At 36.5% G+C, this 11,919-nt stretch overlaps 1 protein-coding gene across 1 annotated transcript in view; it reads right to left on the minus strand.

The window, feature by feature from the left end:
* The window catches only part of KLF12 (Kruppel like factor 12), a 1,947,649-nt gene extending 1,935,939 nt beyond the window's left edge, over positions 1 to 11,710 (minus strand). The window contains exon 1 of the mRNA XM_044085623.1: positions 11,272 to 11,710. The gene's annotated coding sequence lies outside the window, so the exon portion shown is untranslated. The remainder of the gene's footprint in view (positions 1 to 11,271) is intronic.
* Positions 11,711 to 11,919: the final 209 nt, after the last annotated feature.

Below are 11,919 nucleotides of genomic sequence, written 5' to 3' on the forward strand. Positions count from 1 at the left end.
AACATTGTCCCAGAGGAAAGGGGAGGAATACAGGAAGGCCTGAATTACACTGAGGCAGAGGATTATAGAGAGTCCAGTGAAGAGGGGGCCATCCCTTTAGGGACACACTCAGGGAGCAACTCCCCACAACTCAGGAGATCAGAGAGGATCAGGGAACAGAGGGAAAGAGAGTCCAGATCATTCCAGAACTCAGGCTGAGGGTGTGAGAGACCAATGAATTTGAGGGGGGGGGGTCAAATGTCCAGGGGAACCCAGAACAGGTGGTAGACAATACAATGGGTTGTGTCAGGATGTTACATGAAGGAAAAGTATTGGAACATAAGGGATTTTATATTTTCAATTATACTGACCTTAAAATGGAACCAACATACTTCCACTTGTTCGAAAAGGGTTTAATATTTGTTCCAAAGAACAAAAGTAACATCCGTGAAGTCATTCTAAACTTAAAATTGTTTACAAGGAAATTATCTTTTTTGAACAGAGACAGGGTTCAACCCAACTTTGTATCTAATACAAAGAAAAAGAGCACATTTAACCCGCCCCTACACAGGACACTACAAATTTTAGAGAAAACATGTGAAAAGGACCTTTATTCTATATATAGGGAGAGAAACTGGTATAAAGATAATTTATCCCAGAGAGAGAAAGGGCCCTTTTATAGAAATTAAGAGGAGATCTATATACCCCGACAAGGGAGGGGGGTGTAATGACTGCCCCACAAATAGATTAGGTAAGCAAGCTTTACAACATGCCTATGGACAATTCTTGTTATATGCTAGTTCGAGATCAATATTGCACTTAGAAACATTGATTTGATCCTTGAGGATGTTCTTCTACAGGGTACTATCACAACAGAGACTTACAACTTCTTATACAACAAAAGTCCTTACATACCAACAATATTTGGGATTCCAAAGATGCACAAGGATGTCTCGGATCCTTCTTACAGGCTGATTGTTGCACCCCATGGTTCCAAGACTTATCCTTTGGCAGTTTATATTGATAGGAAGCTGAAAACGGTACTGGATACCTATCCTAACATCTTAAGGGACTCCTGGGATTTTGGGGCCAAATTGAACAATTACCTTATTAAAGATAGCACTAGTTTTTTCACCGTGGACGTGGTGGACCTTTTTTCTAGTATTCCCCATGATATAGGGATTGACTGGTTTGAGGAAACTCTTTTAGAACATCATCCCTTAAAACGTGCCAAAGTGGTCTTTTTGGTATGACTGATGGAAATGGTACTAAAAATAACTTTTTTATTTTGAAGGGGAATACTACAAACAAAAGAGTGAGGTGGCAATGTAGCATGCACCCCTATATTTACCAACATGGTCATGTTAGCCTGGGAGAATAAATGTATTATTAACTCAGATCTCAGATGGTGTTGGTCATTTTATATCCAATACCTGGACAATATGTTTGTTATTTGGAAGTCAGACCCTAAGGAGAGAGATTTATTTGCGGAACATTTAACAAACACTACTGAGTTTCTGAGGTTTACATACAACCACAATTGTCACAACATACATTTTTTTGGATGTTGAACTCTCAATAGATCAGGGCCAGTTGGTGTCAGGGATTTACAGGAAAAAGGCATTTTCCAGCAGCTACCTACATTATACAAGCAATCACCCTTTACATTATAAGAAAAACCTGGTAAAGGGGCAGTACATCAAGGCAACAAGGATGGTCTCAGATGGGAAACTCTTGGAAAACAAGCTTGACAGAATGATGCTGATGTTCTTAGATCGGGGGTACCCAATGGACCTCCAGAGGTCCCTCAGGACACAAGTGGAGGAAAATAGGGACACAAGATTCAAATGTATTCTGGGCAGACCTGATTTATTGAAAAACACGGATCCTTCCCACAACCTCAAGGAAGATAAGTTTCATCAAGGGATGATCATTACATTTGACAACCTTTCTAGTAAGGTGAAGCAAATAATTAACCAGAACTGGATGATACTTAAAACTGATGAAGAACTTTATAAGCACCTTGGCAGCTATTTATAAAGGTTCACCCCAACATTAAGGGTAGATTAGAGAGAGGTACACAAGGAACAAAATTAGGCACCACGAAGTGTGGTAGTCATAACTACTGCCAATTCATTGTGGGCTATAAGGAGATTATCCTGGGTGACATCTGTGGAACCAAAATCAATTTTAGAAAGGGTGACTGTAATTCAGCAGGGTTGGTTTACATAGTGCTATGTAACCACTGCCTTTCATGTTATGTAGGAAAGACAGAAAGGAAGTTAGCAAGGAGAATTTATGAGCACTTATGTGATGTAAGGAAAGCAAACACAAACAACGCCTTATACAGACATTTTCTTGCTTGTGCAGATTTTCAGAGATTTGTTTTGGGGATATTAGTGACAGTTCCACAGAATCCCGGGGGGGGGGGGGCATGGGAGAATAAACTGGAATATAAAGAGCCCTTTGGCAACTTAGGTTGGACACTACCCAAAAACCAGGCTTGAATGACCATGTATCATCCACCCTGTGTTGAGAATGAGAGCAGCGAAACTCTGAACTCTTTGTGATAATCTATTTATTTTAGTTATAACCTGTTCAGGTTAACTTTTTTGCTTTATTAAAATATGTAGTTAATAGGTTAAAAGGTATTCAGAAACATATATATTCAACTATTTTTTTACATATATTTGTAATTTTCTTTTATTTTTGTATTCATGTTTTCCATCTACTCACTTTTAAGTTGCACAAAATATTTTTTTAATATTGTTTGAATGCGAGTATGAATTGCTTTAGAGTCTTCTTTAAATAATATTGGGTTTACTCTACAATTTTGTCAGTTGTTCAATTGGCATTTTAATTGTTTTATTACTATGTGGGCTATATAAGGAGCTTCGTTCCCCTTCTTGGTTTCTGGGCTGGTGTGGATTTTGTACTTTTGGTTCCTGTTATTTTTTCACGTTTTAACGCATTCTTTTTGGTTACTAATTTACAAAGCTACCTTAAAAGAACTTTGTCATCTTCTGATACCCACTTTAGCATGTAATTTCGTTATCAGAACCTATTTTCTATTTTTATATCAGAGAAAACTGTCCAAAAAAAAAAAAAACAGCCCAGTGGGAGACAGCTAAAACCACTGGGGTAGACTAGTTACCACGCTTCCTGAGTTCTTGTACCCCGGTACTTTAAGCTTTGTTTTGTCCAATGAATTATGTATGGATTGTCATTTAACACTTTTAGCTTATCAGCTAATCAGCTGTTCCCTTACATGGCATAGAGAAGGGTGTCTTAGCAAGATCAAAATAAGCAGTACATACTGTCAGGCTTTCATTGACTGCTGCTGTTCTCGCCACAACATTTGAAATTCCCTATTCAATTCCATATTTTCCATATGGAACAGAAAACATTCCTCTGTGTCATTCTAGATAAGTACCATTATCACTCATGCCATGATTTTACATAAAAATCAGACTGATGACTTTAAAAATTACCCTGGTCTGATGTGACCCCTCCGTTCTGAACTGGTACCATTACAGTATAGTATCATAAGTCAAAGAAGTGCTCAAGTTATTGTTTTATTTAAACTGACTGGGAGGGTTTTGGTTAGAATTCCTTGATTTTGTGCAGAAAGGAATATTGTCTGGACCCATAGAACATTATGTAATTATGTAATGGAAGGCTTTTCTTGCTTATTGTGAAGATTGTACATGCAGAAAAGGTTTGCACACTCAACATGTACTGCAGCTAGGTGATTACTTCATTGTTTACTGGTAATGTATTATATTTACAAATTCTCCATTTCAATTTGTGATGCATTAGAGCATAAAGATGTCTGAGCCCCAAAAGACATGTGCACATGGTACTCTACACCAAATGAAAATCAGAAGTAAGAGGAAAACAACATTTTGTGTTTCTTTTTAAGAATAAGAATATACTTCACTTAGAAAGACTGTAGACTGACAAAATAAGATTATTTTGGAAAAATGCATATTATGGGGAAAAAAACAAGGCAGCAACTGTAATGTCTGGAATTATTTATTAACTGTAACAATCACTTCTCTGAAACAGAAATCATAGATTTGATAACAGAGGAAAACTCAATTAACTGCATTAAATTTGCAAATGTATTTTATATATATATATATATATATATATATATATATATATATATATATATATGTGTGTGTGTGTATGTGTTTGTGCGTGCATGTGTGTATATATACATATATTTATATTCTTAACTGCCAACTCAGTTCAGCTTTTATTTAAATACTTAATACCTAATCCTGTTATAAAGCATTAGTAAAATACAGCAACATACAAGTGAAATGATTTACAGTATATTTCCAGTACTGTAATATTATTTAAATAAATAAACTAAGTAGCAAATAATGTGTAAGTATTGCAAACTTATGTCTGCTAACAATCTACAAACCAGTAATATACAATAAAAAGAAAAAAAGATGCCCAGTGATTAATAAAAAATATATATAAATTAGCCCTAAATGACTATGGACTACTTCAACAAAGCCAATTCTCCAAATTTAATTGTAAATAAATAAAATAAATGAATAAACCACTGGCTGCAGCCTTCTCAAGCTTTTTCCATTAGGCCACTGACTTGCCTTTGATGGTATTCATGTTCCCCACGAGAAGTCTTACCTGATCGCCAATGAAAAAGAGAGACAGAAAGACATGAAAATGGCCAAGATTGCATTTTAAGCCACAAATCACAAGCAGCAGTAAGGGTTATACTTTGAGCAGTCCAGACAAGGACCTTCTGTGAACATTATGTGCTTTCATTACAAATACATGATGGTGCAAAAATGTATTGTATGGTATATACTCCTCATTCAAGAAATCCACTACATAACCAAATTCTAAATGCAGTAAGTTCCATGGCAGTAGCAGCTCTAGTGTCTGTCTAACAAGGTGTTAGTAACTCATTCACTCCAATGGAGTTCAGGAAGTTTGCACTGTAACTTCAAATGGGCGGAGCCTAAGCTTTTTGACAGAATCAAATTATGTCCTCACATTTCAAACAAATGTTCATATCTCTGGAACCATAGGGGTTATGAAAAAAATATAAATGGCAAACTCTTCAGCACAAGCCATTTTTACAGTGGTAGTATTCCTTAGCTTCTAGGTCTTAATCCAAATTTTATAATTTACAGTAAACACAGTAACTATTAAGTTTATAATATTTTGTAAACAACTTACAATATCTCAGCAACCGCTCATGTTACACACATACTACCAGCAGCATTTTATTCATCTAGCTGAGAGCTTTCATATGAGGCTAAGGAGTTCTGTCTGTTATTTGGTTGTTGAGATATTTAGAAAAATTTGAAAATTATTTCTATATAAATTAATATAATAAAAAAAAAACAGCAGTTAATATCCATTTACCTGCACTAGACATCGATCAAGTATTAATGCAGTTTATTTTGCCATTGTGTAAGCTTTAAGATGAAATCTTTTAACACCTTGTATATAGCATGGTTTTGGAATTATTGATGTGAATATGGTCAAGCAACATTTGACGCCTAGAGGCATCAGTAGGAGTTAACTGCAGATGCACCTGTAGGCATCACTCAGATGTAATGAGTTAAGAACTGTATCTGTCACCCACATCAGGATGGACAAATTTGCAAGATGCCTGCTGATTAGCATATGATCGTTTTCCTACACTAAAGTGATCATTATAACCTTATAAACCACTGAAAGGTCTTAACTGCTGTTAATGAATGCTGCTCCCTTGGCTTAAAAATGGCTTTTCTTACATTGATTTTAATTGCACCCTGCTAGCTCGAGCTCCTTAGCTGGCTTTGTGCTTTATAGATATCTGAAATGATCTTGCATTCTTTTATCAAACCTAGATTCTATGGATAATGTCTTTCTTTTTACTACAGTAAATCAAAGCTCACATGGCTCACTTTGAAAAGGAATCTTGCTGCTAACCCAACTTTGTTCCAGCCCCTAGGGAGAGTGAAATGGAATGAACACGATGCTACTAAAGGGGATAACCAGAGAGTTTGGCAATTAACTGGTGCCTGATGACCTGGGAATATGGAAGTCTACTACTATACAAATATTGTAAAAACAAGGTTTCTGTTCCTACAATGCTGAGTTTCAGAAATAATCTAGACTAGACATTGGTATCATTCAACTATTTATTCAGCAGAGATCAGCTTTTTCATCTTACAGTAGACATTTTCATATGTGTGCCTTTTGTACTGTGTTTTTGTATTACTTTTGAAGATAAAAGTGAAAAAAAGTATTGTGCCATAGTCACTGCTCATAAAAAATGATAATAAAATGGTGGAACAATAAAGTTATAATGCAGTGACTAAAGCAATATCAGAAATCAATAAACATAACATACCAATTGTCGCTGATCTCTCAAAGCAACAATACTACCTGCAACACAGCAGTTCTTATACACCCTGTTTTGTTTACTATTGCTCCGATTTCTGTTTGTAGATCATTTAGATTGTTTTACCTGTCTGCATACTATCTTGTTGAACCAATGGGTTGCACCTATGCATGCAGACAAGCTGACACAAAAATCAAAGGAAAAGAAGCATGGGTTCTGCATATTCACTTCATGATCATTTTATCACCGATTACATCATGAATTCACTCTGTTTGTACTGTACTGTCTATACAACAAAGACTGCAATACTCTAATACCTACATTGGTAAGATGGTCAAACAAGCTGTGTAGTACAGTTAGGACAATGCACAAAGTATATTACATGCACTGGTTTCCAACCTTACAACTATTCTGACAGTCTTCCTTTGAGGTTTCTACAGCAGAAGCACAAAAACACTGTCTGGCATAAAAGTAATAGGATCAACACGAATTTAATTTCTGGGATTCTTATGTGAGGAGGACGATCATCCAACATCCCACAAAGGAATCACTGCCTCCTGCTCTCTGAACTTAACCAGATCATAATGTCATCACCACTGAGGTGAGCGGACTTTGGAACAGGAGTGAACAGAAAATGTGATGGCCTCATATGGCAAAATTGCACTTGAACGAGTGTAGATCTTCAAGCATATGACTGTCACGCTAGAGTATAGATAAGTGTATACCTCCTATTCCCAGAAAGAAAAATCTGACTTGCATTCCATCACTGTTTTTACTGTTTGCACAATAATTTTTAGTCTACTTCCATGAGTCATTAAACAGCTTTCTCAGCAAACCATATTAGAAATATATTTCCACAGAAATAGAACCTAACTTCTGGGGTTGATCTCTCATGATAAAAGGCACACTTCTGGAATTCGACTGTAATTAATCCAATCAAGTGGTTATACTGATTATATTAACAAAGATGTTTTACTTACAAATGAATATAAACCCCCATCATGCCTACTCATCTGATGAAGTATCCAAACCAGACAGAAGTATAGAACTAATATGGTTTGGGATCTGAATGCATGCCAAAAATAAACTACTTAAATCAGAACTACTCCGAGCAAAGACCTGACATGCAACAGTGTTTATAGCTGTAAATACACTGAATACCTTTTGTTGTTTAAAGCATACCTGTTAGGCCATCCTTTCACAAATGTTTCTGTGAATGAAGTATTGTGAAATTGCAGGTTAACTGAAGGAACCCCAGCAGTTATAACACTCTTACAGGTCCATAGGTAAATAATAGGTTATTAGTCTGCAGACTTTTACAAAGCCTAGCCAATAATCAGAGGTCAGAATCAAAACCCATATCTTGCACCTGTGAGGTAAAGACCACGACCATTATGCCAAACCCACTCACAAAGTGAAGCTTTTCTTTGTCAAACACTAGAACTGCCTACACTGCCAGGAAAAAGTAATGTTTGTGTAAGAGCTCTACAGGAGAATAATTCACTTTCATGAGGCCTACTAGATCAATACAGAAATCCTTAGACCTCATTGGAAGGAATTGTATCCTACTACCAAATAACCATGAGTACAGCCAAAAACACTGCAATTACTCCCCAATTTACAGGTAGCCTATCTATTGTGAGTACTACCACCACCATGATACCCATGTATCAGCCTATAACTTTCATCATTTCCACTAATCATCACTTTGATACCAAGAAACACTTAACCAATAAGCGATCAGCTTGAACACCAATGACATCACAAGGACCTCCTTTGCAATGAAAACAGCAGTAATGTGAAACAGACTTCCCTCATACAAATAACCTGATTCTGAAGCAGATTCTGATGACGTCCCTGGTTGAAGGGAAGAAAGCGCTCAATCTGTGTGTGCTGTGTATGCTGTGAAGTTATTTGTGGAGTCTTACAAAAATAAAAGTGGAATTGGTCCATGCTACAGCAGTGTAATTCACTTCTTTTGTATCTACCAGTACATGTTCATTTTTTCACTTCCCTCACATCTACTGTATCTTTATACTGATAAGACAAGAAAACTAGAAGGATGTATCACTATGGAATTCAATATAAACATGAAACTTTAATCAAATGACGTTAAAATCCTTCAAAACACCAGGAAAACAAATCCTATTGTCTCCTTCCAGAGAGCAATGAATGGTAGGATAAGTGCTTTCGGACTGTGTCTTTCTCGCATCCTCAGGATCCTCCATGGTGGTACACCCTATTTTTCTCTTTTTATCATCTTTTTATGAGAAGGAGTACCTTTAGTAGCATTGTATTCTTTTCATTTCACACTTTATACTGATGGTCACCGTCATGCGAATAACGAAAGTTGTGTTAACAGTTGTTTTATGATGCTTCAAGACTTTCTCCATGTATTTTGCATTCCATAGTTCTCAACCTTTCATCTCCAAAATGTGGAACACTACCTGTCATAATGTGGAACATTTATTAACAACAAAACTAACAGCTAGGAAGCTCACAGCATGGTTAAAATCTGCTACGTTGTCCATAATAAAAAAAATGTATTTTGATGAATTAATATGCTTCAATATTATTTACCATGGATATTAGTTTAAAAAAAGATTTTAACAATGACTATGAGGCAGATCCACTAAGTGCAAAACAGCATGAAACATGGACTTTTTAAGACTTGAATGAGGACTATTCCTTGCAATGAGGTTCACTTTATTGGTATGTTGTATTCACCAACAAAAACGGAATCACTGAAGAGAGAGGCATTATTGTAAACTTCAGGTGAATCAAACCAGCATTACAGTTCCATTAACAAATTAAGCTGCAGTGTCTTTTCTGTAGACAATGAGACAACATTAATGCAAATCTGTTTATGGCACTAACTCCAATGGGCAAGTCCAGGGAATGCCAGAGCTCCTCCTCCTCCTTGGTCTGCACCCAACACTCAGGATTGTTTACTGCACTTGAACTGTTCATGTCAGAAGTCTGATGGCATGTGTATTTTAAACTTAACATATTCTTTACATTTTTTTAGGTTATTCTGGTAACCTGGCCTTTTATCATAGTTGATAACTTATAACCAGTGGCATCTGCATATAAGCTTAGCTAAACCTTACATTTTCTCAACTGTCTAGATTTTTGTCTCACATTTTGGTCTGTTCCTCATAAAATTTATAGTTTTCTAACAAATCATTGAGGACTGAAGTCAGTTAATAAAGAGAAACATTTGAATTCTAGACTTCATATCGTTCTGAAAATGCATGTCAGTGCAAAACCTGTTATCCTAACAACTTAAACTTTTTAAGTTCATAAGAGTAATATTTTAAATCTGTCCCTATTTTTTGGGCATTTGACTCCCATCATTTTTGCCCTTGTCCAGATTTCTTGGGCTAAGAAGTTGAGAGGTATGGAACAGACTCTGAAGACTTGATGTACACAGTAAGCAAAAAGTGAAAATACTAGTTCTTTGTTTACTTAATCCTTTAAATTCATATTACTGTTACTAAAAAAAAGTCTTTAGTACCAAAGCTGCTTGGCCAGATTATGCATTCCTCTGGAAAAAGCTTTGACTAAACTTGGCTTTGTACCAGCACAAAATGAAAGCTTGTCACCTTCAAATACCTAAAATGTTTAAAACACAGGCAGCTTTTCCAGCTGACATAACTGCAATATGTATTACATCATACTATTAAAAGTTTGCTGAAAGTACTGCTGGGTAATGCTGCTACACTGAAGGACAACTGACTGGACAAGACTACTGTGACTGGGTCAGCAAAGCATTGTGTCTTCACATTACAGCCGGCTCAGTAACTAAGCATTCATTCTTACTAGAAATATTCATCTCAACCATACAAGTACTTTGAAAAGGAAAATGCAAATTCTGTCTTGTCAGCTCACACTTGGTCCACCTTAATTGAAAATAAAAGCCAGAGGCAAGCCCTTGGGCAACTTCCAGGAACTGTGCACTGTTGCAAGTGACAGTTACAGATCATTACCAGTCCCAGTAATATACACAATATACACACATCTGTTTAAGCAACACTTTATGTACTTTAATCCACATTTTCTGAACTGTTCTTAAAATAGTGTTGCTGAATTAGAGTGACATAATTAAAAACTATTTATTTTAGAGACGTAAAACATGGTAAAACCATCCAGGAGAACATATATTCATGTCTTAAAGATTTAAAACGATGATACCCACTTATCAGCATATAACTTTCATCATTTCCATTAATCATCACTTTGATACCAAGAAACACTTAACCAATAAGCGATCAGCTTGAACACCAATGACATCACAAGGACCTCCTTTGCAATGAAAACAGCAGTAATGTGAAACAGACTTCCCTCATACAAATAATCTGAATACTATGCAGATTTAGGATGCATTACATAACTTGACATAAAATTGTTTCACTCAATACTACAGAATTTGCATACCACTTATGACAAGCCAATACTTTTTATAACTCTTTGCTAGCACCACTCTTTTTATTGGGTCTGCCCTGCTCTTTAATGACAGTTTTCACATTTTGAACCTGCCCATTAGGAATCTTTATGACAACATTACATGGCAACTACATTACCCAAATTCCAGCAAACCAGCACCTTCAAAATTTGAGAAAAGGACCCTGGCACAGCAAGTGTAACAATATAATCCATAAAAATCAATAACATGGAAAAACCTGTACAGTGCTGACGCTAGCTGGCATTACAATGTTTCATTTCAGATATCATACAGTAACCTTTAATGTCCTCATAATACAAACTACTTAAACGCAGCATTTCTAAAAATTGTTTTTCACAAAGACCCTCAGTTTCATTTTCAAAAAAGGACTATGACAGCTTAGAAACAAATCTGTCAGCTGCATTACAGGTATGCATTATATGTGAACATAAAACAGTTAACAGTTACATACCTGGCTGAATGCTGCAGAGCAAGGAAAAAAATATTTCCTTTCCGAATGCAGTTCCCCTCTTTTTTTTTTTTTTTTTTCCTCTCTCTCTCTCAAACTAGCTGTGACCGTCTCACGGTCTCCCTCAGCTGCTATATGCAGTTCTCAGGAAATGAATGGGGGCACACAGAGAACTGTTGTACTTGCAAATGACTTTCCAGGGTCACATGATTTGCCAAATGTAGGGTGGGCCAGTGGGTGGAGGCTTCATAAACAAGAGAGGACAATATACTCTGAGCCTCAGCAGTATGCATCGAATTACATGAGGGTTCCATCCGGGGAGGCTCGCGAGCAGCTCGAGCAAAGGTTCAGTGCTCACTTAGCTGTAGGTTTGTAGGAAGAAACGCCCTTCGTTCTAGCAGACACCTTTGTGGTAATGCAAGTATGGTTAAATCAATAACAACACCCACTTTTAAAGTGTTTGTGCTATTCGTTTTATGATTCTGTGACTTAATGTAACCCATCATACACTTTTCCGGAATACCCTGCACTACCACCCTCTCAGCCTGAGCTGCAGCAGCACCACTCACAAACCTATATAGCAGTAGCTGTAGCTTGATGTTAACAATTCACTGGTACCGTTAGAACGAATACCTGGGTGAATGCTGGTTA

Source organism: Protopterus annectens, chromosome 10.part0 (assembly GCF_019279795.1).
Source record: "Protopterus annectens isolate FY-2018-M chromosome 10.part0, PAN1.0, whole genome shotgun sequence".
Taxonomy (NCBI): Eukaryota; Metazoa; Chordata; order Ceratodontiformes; family Protopteridae; genus Protopterus; species Protopterus annectens.